We start from the raw sequence: 12,120 nt of genomic DNA on the forward strand, positions 1-12,120 counted from the left end.
TGGCACTGTACACCGTATTTAATAATTTGGCGCTTAAATGTATGCACAAATTAAGCCCCTTCATCCTTTCATAGACACCCCCCACCCAGGGCCTTTGAAGCTCCGAGATGAGCTAATGAAACAACCATGACTGCAGGATCAGGGAGAGGTGGGGTGTATGGGGGGATAATATATGATGCAGTGTCACATACCCTCTTGTCTTGACATGTAGCCCCCAGCCCTGTTGCCATTATAACGTCATGCTTTCATATAATGCACCACATTCACACCTGTTAAATCCACCACCTTGAGGTATGCTGTGCTTATTAGACTATCTGCACCATTATTTAGCTGGATCGGTTTGTCATGCTTGTTGTGAGCCTGTAATGACAAAGGCTTATTAACCATCTGCCTAAATGGTTTATGGCTGCAGTTATGCACCTGTAGAAGGTTATGGCTTTTTATTAACTGGATCATAATTTTTACAGATACAAGCTCTAATTTGTTGTCCATGTCTCTTCTGTGTGTGTATGTATGTGACTTACAGGGCTGTAAACCAACAAAAAGAGCCTTTTTTCCTTTTTAAAATCAAAGAGAATATTTAATTCCAATCTCAACTGCAACATATTTTAAAGCTCCTCTGTCTTTGTTGCTCCTAAGACGGTTCTATTTATACACTCTTTTTCGACAGGGCTTTGAAGTCGCTGCTCATTTTGGTGTCATTTTGCAAAAAAACACTATTATGTGTTCAGCACTGGTTTCTTTCTTTGGGCACACTGATCACAACAGCTTACATGTTGCATGTGTAATTCTCCAGACATGGAGAGTGATCTGCCACATCTTCAGGATACATGAGATATAGAATACCATGTAGATTTTTTAGGGACTATAAAGGGATTTTTGAGAGGTTGTCAGGTAGAAATGTGTACCAGTAATGGAATCTAATCAAGTACCTTATAGCCATGGATTGTATTTAACGCCTGTATGTTGAAGATTACTTTTCAAACCAAACGTTCACTGAGACTTTCGAACACAAACCACTGGACTGATCAATAATTTTCAAGGGAACAATTCACAGGACTCAGTTACTGACAGATGGTTGTAAAACTGATATTTTTTTCAAATAATAATAAAAAACTGACCTTGCAAACACTTCATGAAGTAGTTCACAGCAGTTGATCTGTTATAATAAAACTCACACATTGATGAATCTCTGGTGTGGTTACATGTATAACCCCTTCTTGCATTTGCACATTGCTGCTCACACATTTCCTAAATTATCTCATGAATAGATAACAGAACACTTGCAGTAGTTTTCACTGTTTCCCTCTTTGTGGAATTTGTTTTCTCCTTTGAATGATGATCTGCCAGCTGTTAGCAACAGCTGGATTAGTCCAGTATTTAGCAGCTGCCACAGCTTAGTCGATATTGTTTCACCTTGTGAGTCTGTATCTGTAGCGCACAAAAATATGGTCCTGGCTACATCTACCATAGCAGGAACTACCATTTTGAGTACTTCTGCAGGTGTTTATGTGCCTATCTGTGGACAAGGTTTTTCAAGAATTGGTGTCATAACCCTACAAGATGCCGTCGTGGTAGTTTACAAGTAAGCAGCAGTCATGAAAATCAAGTTCAAAGATGGTTGCAGTTTGACCCATGGGTAATGATTATTTTAAGAATGCACAGTGTGATACCAGTGCAAGATGGTCAATAGTCAGCAACTTAATAAGTGGATCTTTTGATTATTGCTTGGTTTCTATAGAGTAATATTTTCAATTAAAATGGCCAAACATTATCCAATTCCACCTTCTCAGTGTGAGAATTTGCTGTTTTTCATCATCTTATTGAAACAGCTTTTTGGTTTTTAGACTATTGCTTGGGCAAATCTGTGTTTTTATGCCTGTCTGTTATAGCTGAGCAAATGAATAATCTGTCAGTTGTCGAAATAAATAGCCATCTCATTTATACTGAAAACCCTAATTATTTATTAATATACTTTATGGTTGGTACTTAATCCCTTGTCTTTGGCATTTGGTGGTTCCCGTTTATGAGAAATACTAAAGACAGAAGAAGGTTTTACATACGAGCACTTAGTGATGGTGAAATAAATAATATTCAGGTAACTGCAATCTTGTCATCATCAGTTTTCCGTATTACTTACATTTAAACCCATCTATAGATGTACTCATTTTCTCAGTCTAAATTAAGCATGCCTAGTACCGAGGCTTCAGATCTAAGAAATGATAAATGCATTAACATTTCCTCTTCAAAGAGAAAACTTGCATACAGATAAAGAAGGATGAGTGGCTCAGTGTTCTACTGCTGCTCCACTTTAGCTCTGACAGGACACTGCTGTTTCTTGCTGCTGCTGCTGCTCCTGATGCTGCTGGTTGCCTAGTGACTGTATCCATGGAACCGGCTCCCATCGTCATGGTGATGGGCCAAGGGAGAGAGACCCAGTGAGGGAAGGGGGACAGAGATACCAGTACATCTGCAGTGTGTGCTACAATGATGAGGATGAATTGTAATATCATGAAGGATGATGATGATGAAGACTGTAATGCTCTGATTGCGATATTCTGGTGTTTTCAGATGTAGCGATACCACTGAAAAGCATGGAGAGGCTAGTTTGAAACAGAGAAAATGGTTATGTGGTTGCCAAAATATGAAAAATATGTCAAGGCAGTGGTTAAATGTAAAAGCCGTACTGCTATCCATGGATGGCTGGATCGATGGGTCGATGGTCTGTAATAGCATTGCAATAATTATCAGAGCTTAATTAGCAAGATTAACCTCGAACTATGTTCATAATATATTTATTAAGGTAATTTCATAAACAATCATGTTATGGCTAGCTGGCTGAGCACACATGTTTGCTAGTATTGTTGAAAGGAAATTTTTGTTGTATATTTTTACTTTGTTCCATTAAATGATTTACAGGTGTCTAAAGCAATACTGTTTGATATAGATCTAACAGTATCATTGTAATATAATTTACATTGGGTGGTGAAGGATATTTGCCAAGCTAGCCATTGAGATGAGATATAATTTTTCTAGTGCTAAGATTAGCAAGCAAGATACATTCATCTATCTAGCTGTAACTTAACTACACAGCACAAATCCACTGTTATCCACTTAAGACTTTATTTTGCTTTGTAAGGTAGTTTGCAGTTCATCTGTGTTAGCAGTGATGCTAGCATTAGCTAATATTAGCTAGAAGATAAAACGTCTTCTAAAAACAAAGCAATACCGCCATGTATCTAATGCCCTGCTTATGTCAGCCGTAGCTTTACCTGATAGCCAACTTCCTGAAGCTCAGACAGGCTTTGTTAGATAAAACTGGCTACCCTTCTGAGTTATGTTTGGGCTAATGGAGCCCAATTGATTTATTGGCAGGTCGATACCATCTGACGAACTATTTGCTGATCTATGTGTATGAAGTAATAACGGTCAAAAAGTGAAAAAAGAGCACTCTAGAACTTCCCTGTTGGCAACATGTATTTGGAATGCCACAAACAGGACAACCAGCTGATCCGAACAGTCGGACCAAGTGTAAACAAGTAAATAAAGAACTCCATATAACAAATGTCAGGGAAATGCCTATGGTTCGTGTGTCCAAAACAAAACATATACTTAAATACCATAGTTTTAAATCACCAAATATCAGACTGTAAAATCCTAAATCGGTCAGGCTCTAGCAGATAATTTGCTTGATACCTATAGGCAGTATACAAGATACATTCTGGGTCGGAAAAGTGAAGTCAGCTTAGACGAGGCTTACACCAGCGCTCGTTTTAAAGGCTACCGGTGACTGACAGCTGTGATTGCAAAAAGCCTTTGGGTCCTATAGAAGTGTGTGGCAAGTCAGCCCTTGCATCTGACCTCAGTAAATACTTTTGTGATAAGTTTAAGGGCTCAGTGACTTGTTTTGTGTTATAGTAAATAATAAATAAAGTTCATTTTGTAATTTTCGTCAGAGTCAGAAAGACTTCACAGTAAGAGTCGCCGCTCATACATTAAGTTTGTTTTCAGTGTGCCAAGATGGTGGAAGTTGCTTAACTTTCATTTATTGGAGCATGACATAACACTTTCATTGTGTTGATCAAAGCTTCAAAGATAAGTAAATACATTTTGAAAGCATAGCAACAATATCTCTTCCCAAAAAGCTTTACCTGGTTACTTAATAATGACACTCGCCAACATTTCACCCTGCAGAAGGAACCATCCATGTGTCCATTAGACATTAATAGCATCCCCTTTGGCTGAGCTAGTGGAGTACTTGCACTTCCTATGTTTGACAGGTGTAGTTTGTTTGAAGGAAAATATTTCCTACCTAAAAGTGCTGACAACAAGGTTTGGGTAAATGTAATCAAGAGAAAACCAGAGTCTAAAACTGGGCAACTAAAGTCAACCCTGGTCAAGAAATGGAATGTTTTAACAAGTATCAGAAAACATTTTTATATTTTTTTTCATGTAAGTGTTCATGTAAGATTTTTGGATGGCATGTGGCTTAAGCAGCCATGTGTAAGCCCAAAAGACAAATGAGACCATTTTTTTCTATGCTTCTTAAAACCATATTAGCTTACACTAGGAAACCCTTGCAGGATTTTAGAGGAGCTCAGAGGAGCAGAGCGAGGAGTAGAGTAGAAGGGGGAGGGAGGAGGAAGAGACAGAAACATTATCCTCTTCGTCACGGCACGTACTGTACTGTAGGTTCACACAGGCTGTATGAGTCCGTTCCAAACTGGTCTCACAGAGGATAAATTTATCTCAGTCTTGTTGTTCATTTCTCTGGTTTAATGTGATTTCAGTCTTTTTTAAAAATGTGAGTACAGATTTGTTCAGGGAGCATCCGTTCCGTCCCTTCTCTAGTCTCCGTGGCAGTGTTGCCATGGTTGCATCATTCACATTGTTCTCTTGAGGGTGACATAATAATTTGGCTCAAGTTAGAGATTGTGGCTCCTTCACAGTATAACAGGGACATTACATTTGCTGTTAATATTAGTATTTTTTTTCCCACTGGAGTTCCTCTTCATTAGTATTTTTTTTAAAAACATTGAACACTAAAGAATTGACCAAAACAATTCCTTGAAAATATTTATCCTGGTTCAGGCTTCTTAAATGCAACAATTTATTTTTTTAATGTCACTGGAAATTGAATGTCTTTGGATTGTGACTGTTGTGTAGATAAAACAAGACATTTGCAAAGGAAACTTGTACATTTTTTACAATAAATTTCAGTCTATAGACCAAATAACTGGTCATGTCATCTAATATGAGGTGAGTTATCAATACGTTGTCTTGTACTTATCACAGGTACACTGCCATATAAGTTGTTTTATACATGTCAGAGCTACAGAGCAGAGCTACTCTAACTCAGCTGTTGCAACAGGCCAGCGACAGAGTTTGAATTGAGCAGAGTCAAGCTGTGTCTTCACGGTGAGTTGCTAGTTTGGCAAATTCATTGCTACAAAGTATCCAGTGTTTCAAACTAAGTAATACACAAGAAATCAGACACGCACTGTGTTATTTCTGCTGTGCTGTGCAAGCATGTTACAGGAAGCACAACCAGATCCCTGCTGTAATCGTCCTTATTATTAAGTCTCCGTGGCTGCTGAAATAATATTCCAAACTGCAGAATGCCTGTTGTAGCAGTGTCATACGTGTCCTCGGGCTTCACTTTAAGATCCACAGCTGCGGTGCACCAGGAGCATCTTTTTTTGGAAACACTGACAGGGCAGGTCGAGAAGCTTCTGGTATTTCTTTGTCACAACCGTAGTCTCCCCTGATCTAATGTGACAGCTACAAGAACACTAAAGAAGATGGCTTGTCATTGACAAAGAGGAAGTCAGGCCAAGAAGTCTGTTCTGAGATAATGGATCTTTTCAGGGGTGCGGAAAGTAGGACAGTGGTGCAGGCACACAGGTGCCACAGCACAGTTCTACAAAAACAAGGAACGGCTTTTTAGATGAGGACACAATGGTAGTGGGGTATTGAGTGGAAATGAACAGGTAAAAAACCCCCACCATAGGTAACCGTGCAGTTGCTAAACAACCTGGCAGGCTGGCAGCAAGCTGATTCACACGTTACAGTACGCACAGTGTGTGTAAGCGTGGATAATGGAAGTGTGGAAGTCTTTCACACTTGACCAGTATGTCACTCTGTACAACCTGCTGTGTTTGTGTGTGTACCTGTGTTTGTGTGTGTGCAGTTTTACTTTGCTCCATGTTGATGGGATGATGGGAAATGCCTTCATAGTAAAACAGCTTTTTTTACGAGTTCCTCAAATTTCCACACCTTTAGAAGCTAGAGAGATGACAAGATTTTATGTGAATCTACAACTTGGTGTGAAAAATACAATTTTAAACTGAGGAAAAATCCATCAGTAACCTGTAATGGAAAATGTTAAAATCCTTATTGGCAGCTGCGGTACTTAAAGCTGAGAATCTGTAGTCAGCTTTGGACTAATTTTCTTGGTCTTAACTAAACACAAGTGGTCTGTATAGTATATAGTGTTTGGTCACTGGAAAATATGTTAAAGTTAACGCTCATTAAGCACCAGCACAGAATTGCAACCCAAACATTTTGCAGAGCCTCTCATGCTTTCCACGTTAGAAAGCAGGAGATGATCTCTTTTACAAAGATCTGCAGAGCTCGTGAACTTCCTTTGCTGATAAAACAGCAGTAGCATGGCTGATAAACTGGATTTTATTTTTTCTAAATTGGATGTTTAGCTCAGATGAGAGCATCAACATTCATTTCCACAGTCACACGGATACAAAACTGGTGTAAAATCACCAGTCAAATGTGATTTAAAAAGTGCTTTTAAAAAAGTGCCAGAAAAAGAAGAGGAATGGTTCAAATCCTTCTGCTATGAATGCACACAATTTCTAACATCGTGGCTTTGTTCGGTCCAGTACCAGTTCTGCTCCTCCCATGAGGGCACTTCAGAAACGCCATACTATTTCACCTTATGAATACAGGAAATGTCAGCCTGACTGAATTAATGGCTACGATGTTTCCTGTTTAATTGCCTCTTCGGGGGCAGCAGCAGGACAGCTGCCTTCTTTTGCATTTCAGAATTGTCTCGTAGATTTCTATTTGGGATCCTTTGAGTCGCTTCCTTTTTTGACCTCCAGTATCTCTCTCTGGTCATACATCATTACCTTACATTAATAGTAGCTGGCTTATTCTAACTCCCAGTCCGCTGTCTCTCAGTACTGGATCTGACAAATTAGGTCACTGAAAAATATAAAATCACAAACTTTTTCTTGTTTTGTTAAAAAGTCCAAATTTATTCGAAAACAGCTGGTAGGTCATCCACCCGAGTACAAGAGACTAAATTAGGGAGGAATAGTTGAAGATGATGGAAGCAGGTTGGGTGAATGAGCGAGTATTGGTTTGTCGGTTTGGTCCTGGTTTTAATAGAGTGCATAGAAAGCACTTTGCATCTTAGCTGTCAGCTAATCTATTTTAGATTATATGAAAAGTGAGTACTACTTATGGTAAGGATGACATTTTTAACTCTTCCAAAACATGTGCCAAGTCTCAAGTGATGTAGTAATTGCTGGAGAGGACAGTGTATTGTGTGGGTACCTCCCAAGAGATTGAGGGATGAGGCAGGTCTTTTTGACCTTGTGCTGGTTTGTCCACGTGTTGCCATAGGCAACCCAGTCTCCTCTTAATGGGGCAAGAGCTCTGCCAGGGCGACTTTTAGAATGCCACTTTGTTTGAATTTAAGTACGAAACAGACCGAGAGCAACCCTAAGGCCTCTATCATAGTCTTTAAAATCCTTTCATCTGTTTCAGACTCGCAACATTTACAATCTTTTAGTGATGGCTGTTTCTGTTTAGCAAAAATAAGCGCAGCCAAGATGAAAATAAAAGCAGAACAGAATCTGACATGGGTACGGTGGAAAATCCATAACTGCAATTATTTTGTAATTAGAGGTAGTAGCATCTTTAACTGTCTGCATTACTCCAGCGTAATTGGAAAACAATTTGTGAAAAAGTCTCTGGAGAAAGTTTTGGAAAGCAGCAGAACAGAGTGCAGACAGACAAATGGGCAGGAAGGAGGATGGACGGGCGATGGAGTAATCTCCCTAAGTCGACAGCATCTGCCTACTGTCCCGCTCTGTCTGTCTCAGCTCAGCTGTCATGGCTATCAGACAGGAAGAGACTGTGAGATGGCGTGTCTCGGTGTTCGCTTGGGTTTGGCACACTTAGGCATTTTATCATTTCCATAGGACAGCTGTTTCTCTGTAACCATCACCTCTCCATGTTTATATGTTTAGGAGGCAACTGACGTTTTTCTTTTTCATTTTAGATCAAGTACCAGTTCCATTTCACACCAGTCTTTGACAAATGCTGCTCTCTGGAGACTATTTTGAGCTACAGGTTAGGTGCATTTATGAATAGCAGAGCAGTGTATGTTGGATCGACTCAATGTTCGTTCGCATATAAGGTAATAGAGGAACTGGAGGAATAGAAGAGTTTTTGGAGAGGAGCGCTCAGAAATAAGGATTTGGCAATGCCATCAGTACTCAAGAGTTCTTTGTTGGCAATCAAAGAATAAAAGGAATCCCTGAAGTTTAATATATAAAATGTGTTCAAGAGCAACTTTTATTATGTTGGTTTCACTGTAATTGATGGTATAGTTCTCTGGCCAGATTTACATTACAAATCATACGTACAAGGATCAGATGACGAAGTGGTGCCATAGCTTGATGCCACTTCCTTTAAGACTGTGGAGGAAGGTTTTTCTACCTTATATTCATTGATGAGTTCTAAAATGCTTTACAGTCACAAGCTCAGAAGGATAATAAAATACAATGTTGGTTATTTCTGCAGTAGACAGGTCTTAAAATGTGCCTCCTTAGGTAGAGGTACATTGCTGGTGCTGCAAGATTGGTGCTGTTGCTGCCCATTACAACGTAGTGTGCTATCAATGATCTTGGTGACTGTGGTCCCAACGGCCTTCAGATCATTAACAGCCTCATCCCATGTAGTTTTGGGCTGATCTACCACCTTTCTCATGATTGTACCCATGAGGTGTGATCTTAGATGGTCGTTTATTATTTCTTTCATTTCCGAAAAATCTTCCCCCCAAGCGTCTTGCTGATGGTTGTGTAGCCCATTCCAGCCTGGTGCACGTCTACAGTCTTGTCCTTGATGACAGCTCTCTGGTCTTGCCCATGGTTGCCCAGAGGATGGAAACTGATTGATTGATTGAGTGATTGATTGGTTGACTGACTGATTGTAATCTATGTGCTCCATGGGCACAAGGCCAATCTGTGAGAGCAAGAATGGCGGCTGACTTTTAGAGGATCAAATACTTATTTCACTCAATGATATGCAAATCAATTCATAACTTTTATGTTATGTGTTTTTATTCTGGGTTTTCTGTCTCTATCTATTAAAATGAAGCTATCATAAAAGTGAGAGATTCTTTGTTTCTTTGCAAGTGAGCAAACTTAGAAACTCAGCAGGAGCTCAGATAATTGTTTCTTGATTATATTTTGCATCATAACTCTGAATCGCAAACTCTTCAGAAACTTGGAATATAAATGTACTGAATTAAAAGTACAAGTTTTCCAGTTTGCATTGCAATTGATTAGATATGCACTTTATACACTAGCAGAAAGGACTTTGAAATCACAGTTATGTAAACACACTGACCAGATTTCTCTCTAGCTTTGCATGAAAACATTACGAGCAAAACACCTCTTTTTTTTAAATTACACACAAGCATGCCTGACATTAATTACTGCAGTATCATTATTGCAGAAATCATTGCCTTATTTTCTCTTAGCAAGCTGTATTTTAAAAACTCATTATTTAACAGTTTTGCCCGTTAATGAGCTCATCTCCCAGATGAAGTGTGGTACAGTTGTTTTGTTTGACAGCAATTATTCTTTACATTTGAACAATGTCCTCAGAGTCACTGTAAGCACTGATATGTGGAGAATGTTAATAGACTGCTCCACTCCACGTGACTGAGGGGAGACTGCACTTTACCAGCAATTTAGCCATCCATGCGATTATATAAATCACATGTGTGTGTATCAGTGTATGTGTGTGATAGAGAGAGAGGGAACTGCTGACTGTGAATTTTCACGTCATGTCACCATTTGATTTCCTGTTCAGAAAATCTTTCACATTGACCATTTTCACTATTAAAACAACTGCAGTGATGGCATTTATTCTCGATTGATCTTGAGCGGTTGATCAAAGGACTGATTGTTCAATTAGAATTGAGTTTTGTCTGAAACAGTGTACAGATCTGCTGTGTGAACAACTCGACCTGTGTTCTTCGAGAAAAAAGCAAAGGAGTCAAGAGTGGCAAATGTTGCCATTTTGGAGTTTCTGGCATGACAACTACAAATGACTTGTGGTCACTCTCATCAAACCTTACTTTGGCTGTGTCATGGGCAGAGCAAGGAGGCACACTAAGCTGGTCATCATGTGCTGCACAACACAAGAGCCACTCACACTGAGCAACAGCTAGCATTAGCTTTCCTGCCCCTTCTTATGTGACTTACAAGTGTCCGCGCAAACATTTACCAGGTAAACGTGCTGTCGTGTGACACTGAGGGTCAGCTGCAGCCCTTTAAAAAGCAAACATTGCCAAGGTTAGTTAAGATGCCGATGCGGTCCTTATTATCAAGGCCCCAGTCACACAAGCGTAGAGATCTCCTAGCCACCATCTGGCAACCACCCATCGCAAACAGAGAAATGCGTGTTCCCCGACCAGTTGCAGTGTGGCTGGTGAACGTTTTTGGCAGTCGTGCTCCAAACAGAAAACTTGACCTCTAAATTTGACCTTGATGTCAAGGTTACTGAGATTCAACTCCTAGGTCGTCTCGATCTGTGTCCGCGCCACCTGCCCACCCGGCAGTATGACAACAATACCCATCAGCCTTTGAGCTGATGGGTAAAAACTAATCTTGCGTGTTCACTACATAGATTTCTTCCTTCATCCTCTCTCTCCTCATGTTGACTGTCTCTTTATCTCTGTAAAGCACAGATTACATTAGGACATGTGGCTCACAGGAAGTCCCAGACTTCTTGTGGGGTCTATAGGTTTGCTTTATAACAATTTCAGCAGGATTTAAGCTCTTTATTACTTCATACTCTTCGTTCTAATTACATTCAGAGCAAAGATTTTAGATGGTGACGGGAAATCTTGCTGCCTCTCATATGGTGACAGGACAGGCTTTGAAAACAGCACAAAAGCATCCATAAGGAGCACCATATGGGAAATAAGATATTAAAACAGCTCAAACTGCAGGAAAGTCAAAATTTCCCACATGCCAACTATCCAGCTGACTGCCCCCCAAACTGCACAGGAAACAACAACCGACCCAGCAGCAGACGTAATCAATTCAGGAGTAAAATTTGAGCCAAATCTGCGCAGTGTCTGCCAAGATTTACAAAGCAACATAAAAATGATGACTTGAAATTAAACTTTTTCATGAATAAAAAGTGCTTACAATTACTTTATATGTTTGCGCAGAAATATGTGGACGTGTTACTTCCTTTAATCGGCCGGCCTTCGGATCCTGATGCATTAGATATATGAGTGTGAGGAGTGACGAGCAAATACAGAGTGTGTTTCTGGCAGTGACGTATCATTCCTTATATTATCCACTAACAACTTAAGTGTGAATGCTTTGAGTTAAAGTAAAAAAAAATAAAAAATACTGCAGCAACAAAAAGTGTCGCTTCACTCCTCCTTAGTTTATTTATGAAACGCTGCTCTACAACAGTGATGTATTATTTGTGCGAATGTGCTTTCGGAGCTCTGCGAATCGTGACGGTGAGGTTTGATGGGCTCGCGGACGTGGGAGTGAAGCGCCTCGACCTTGACTGTCTGGCCTGAATTTGCCTTGTGATGCCCACATCGCCACAGCAGCGGCACCGCGTTAAAGCGTTTTCTGCAGCAACTTTGTGTCGTGACTCGTGGGCTTAACATCAGCGTGTTCTCACAGAGCTTGCTTCCCGCTCTCACTGTTCTCCTCTTGTCTCTTTCTGTCCAGACAGAGAAGGTGTCTGCATTTATTCTGCTGTGCAACAGGCTGTGCTAAAGCACCACATACCCTCAGTCAGACACTTTATTAGGTACAGGTTGTTATTACTGGG

The 12,120-nt window shown here is 40.0% G+C and overlaps 1 protein-coding gene across 14 annotated transcripts in view; it reads left to right on the forward strand.

Moving 5' to 3' along the window:
- Positions 1-12,120, forward strand: part of lrrc7 (leucine rich repeat containing 7) — a 154,864-nt gene that overhangs the window by 62,875 nt on the left and 79,869 nt on the right. The window lies entirely within an intron of this gene.

The sequence above is a fragment of the Aulonocara sp. 'chitande type north' Nkhata Bay genome, linkage group LG17 (assembly GCF_057382095.1).
Source record: "Aulonocara sp. 'chitande type north' Nkhata Bay isolate Kocher_YH1m ecotype deep benthic linkage group LG17, A_spYH_male_GT1.1, whole genome shotgun sequence".
In the NCBI taxonomy this organism is placed as follows: domain Eukaryota; kingdom Metazoa; phylum Chordata; class Actinopteri; order Cichliformes; family Cichlidae; genus Aulonocara; species Aulonocara sp. 'chitande type north' Nkhata Bay.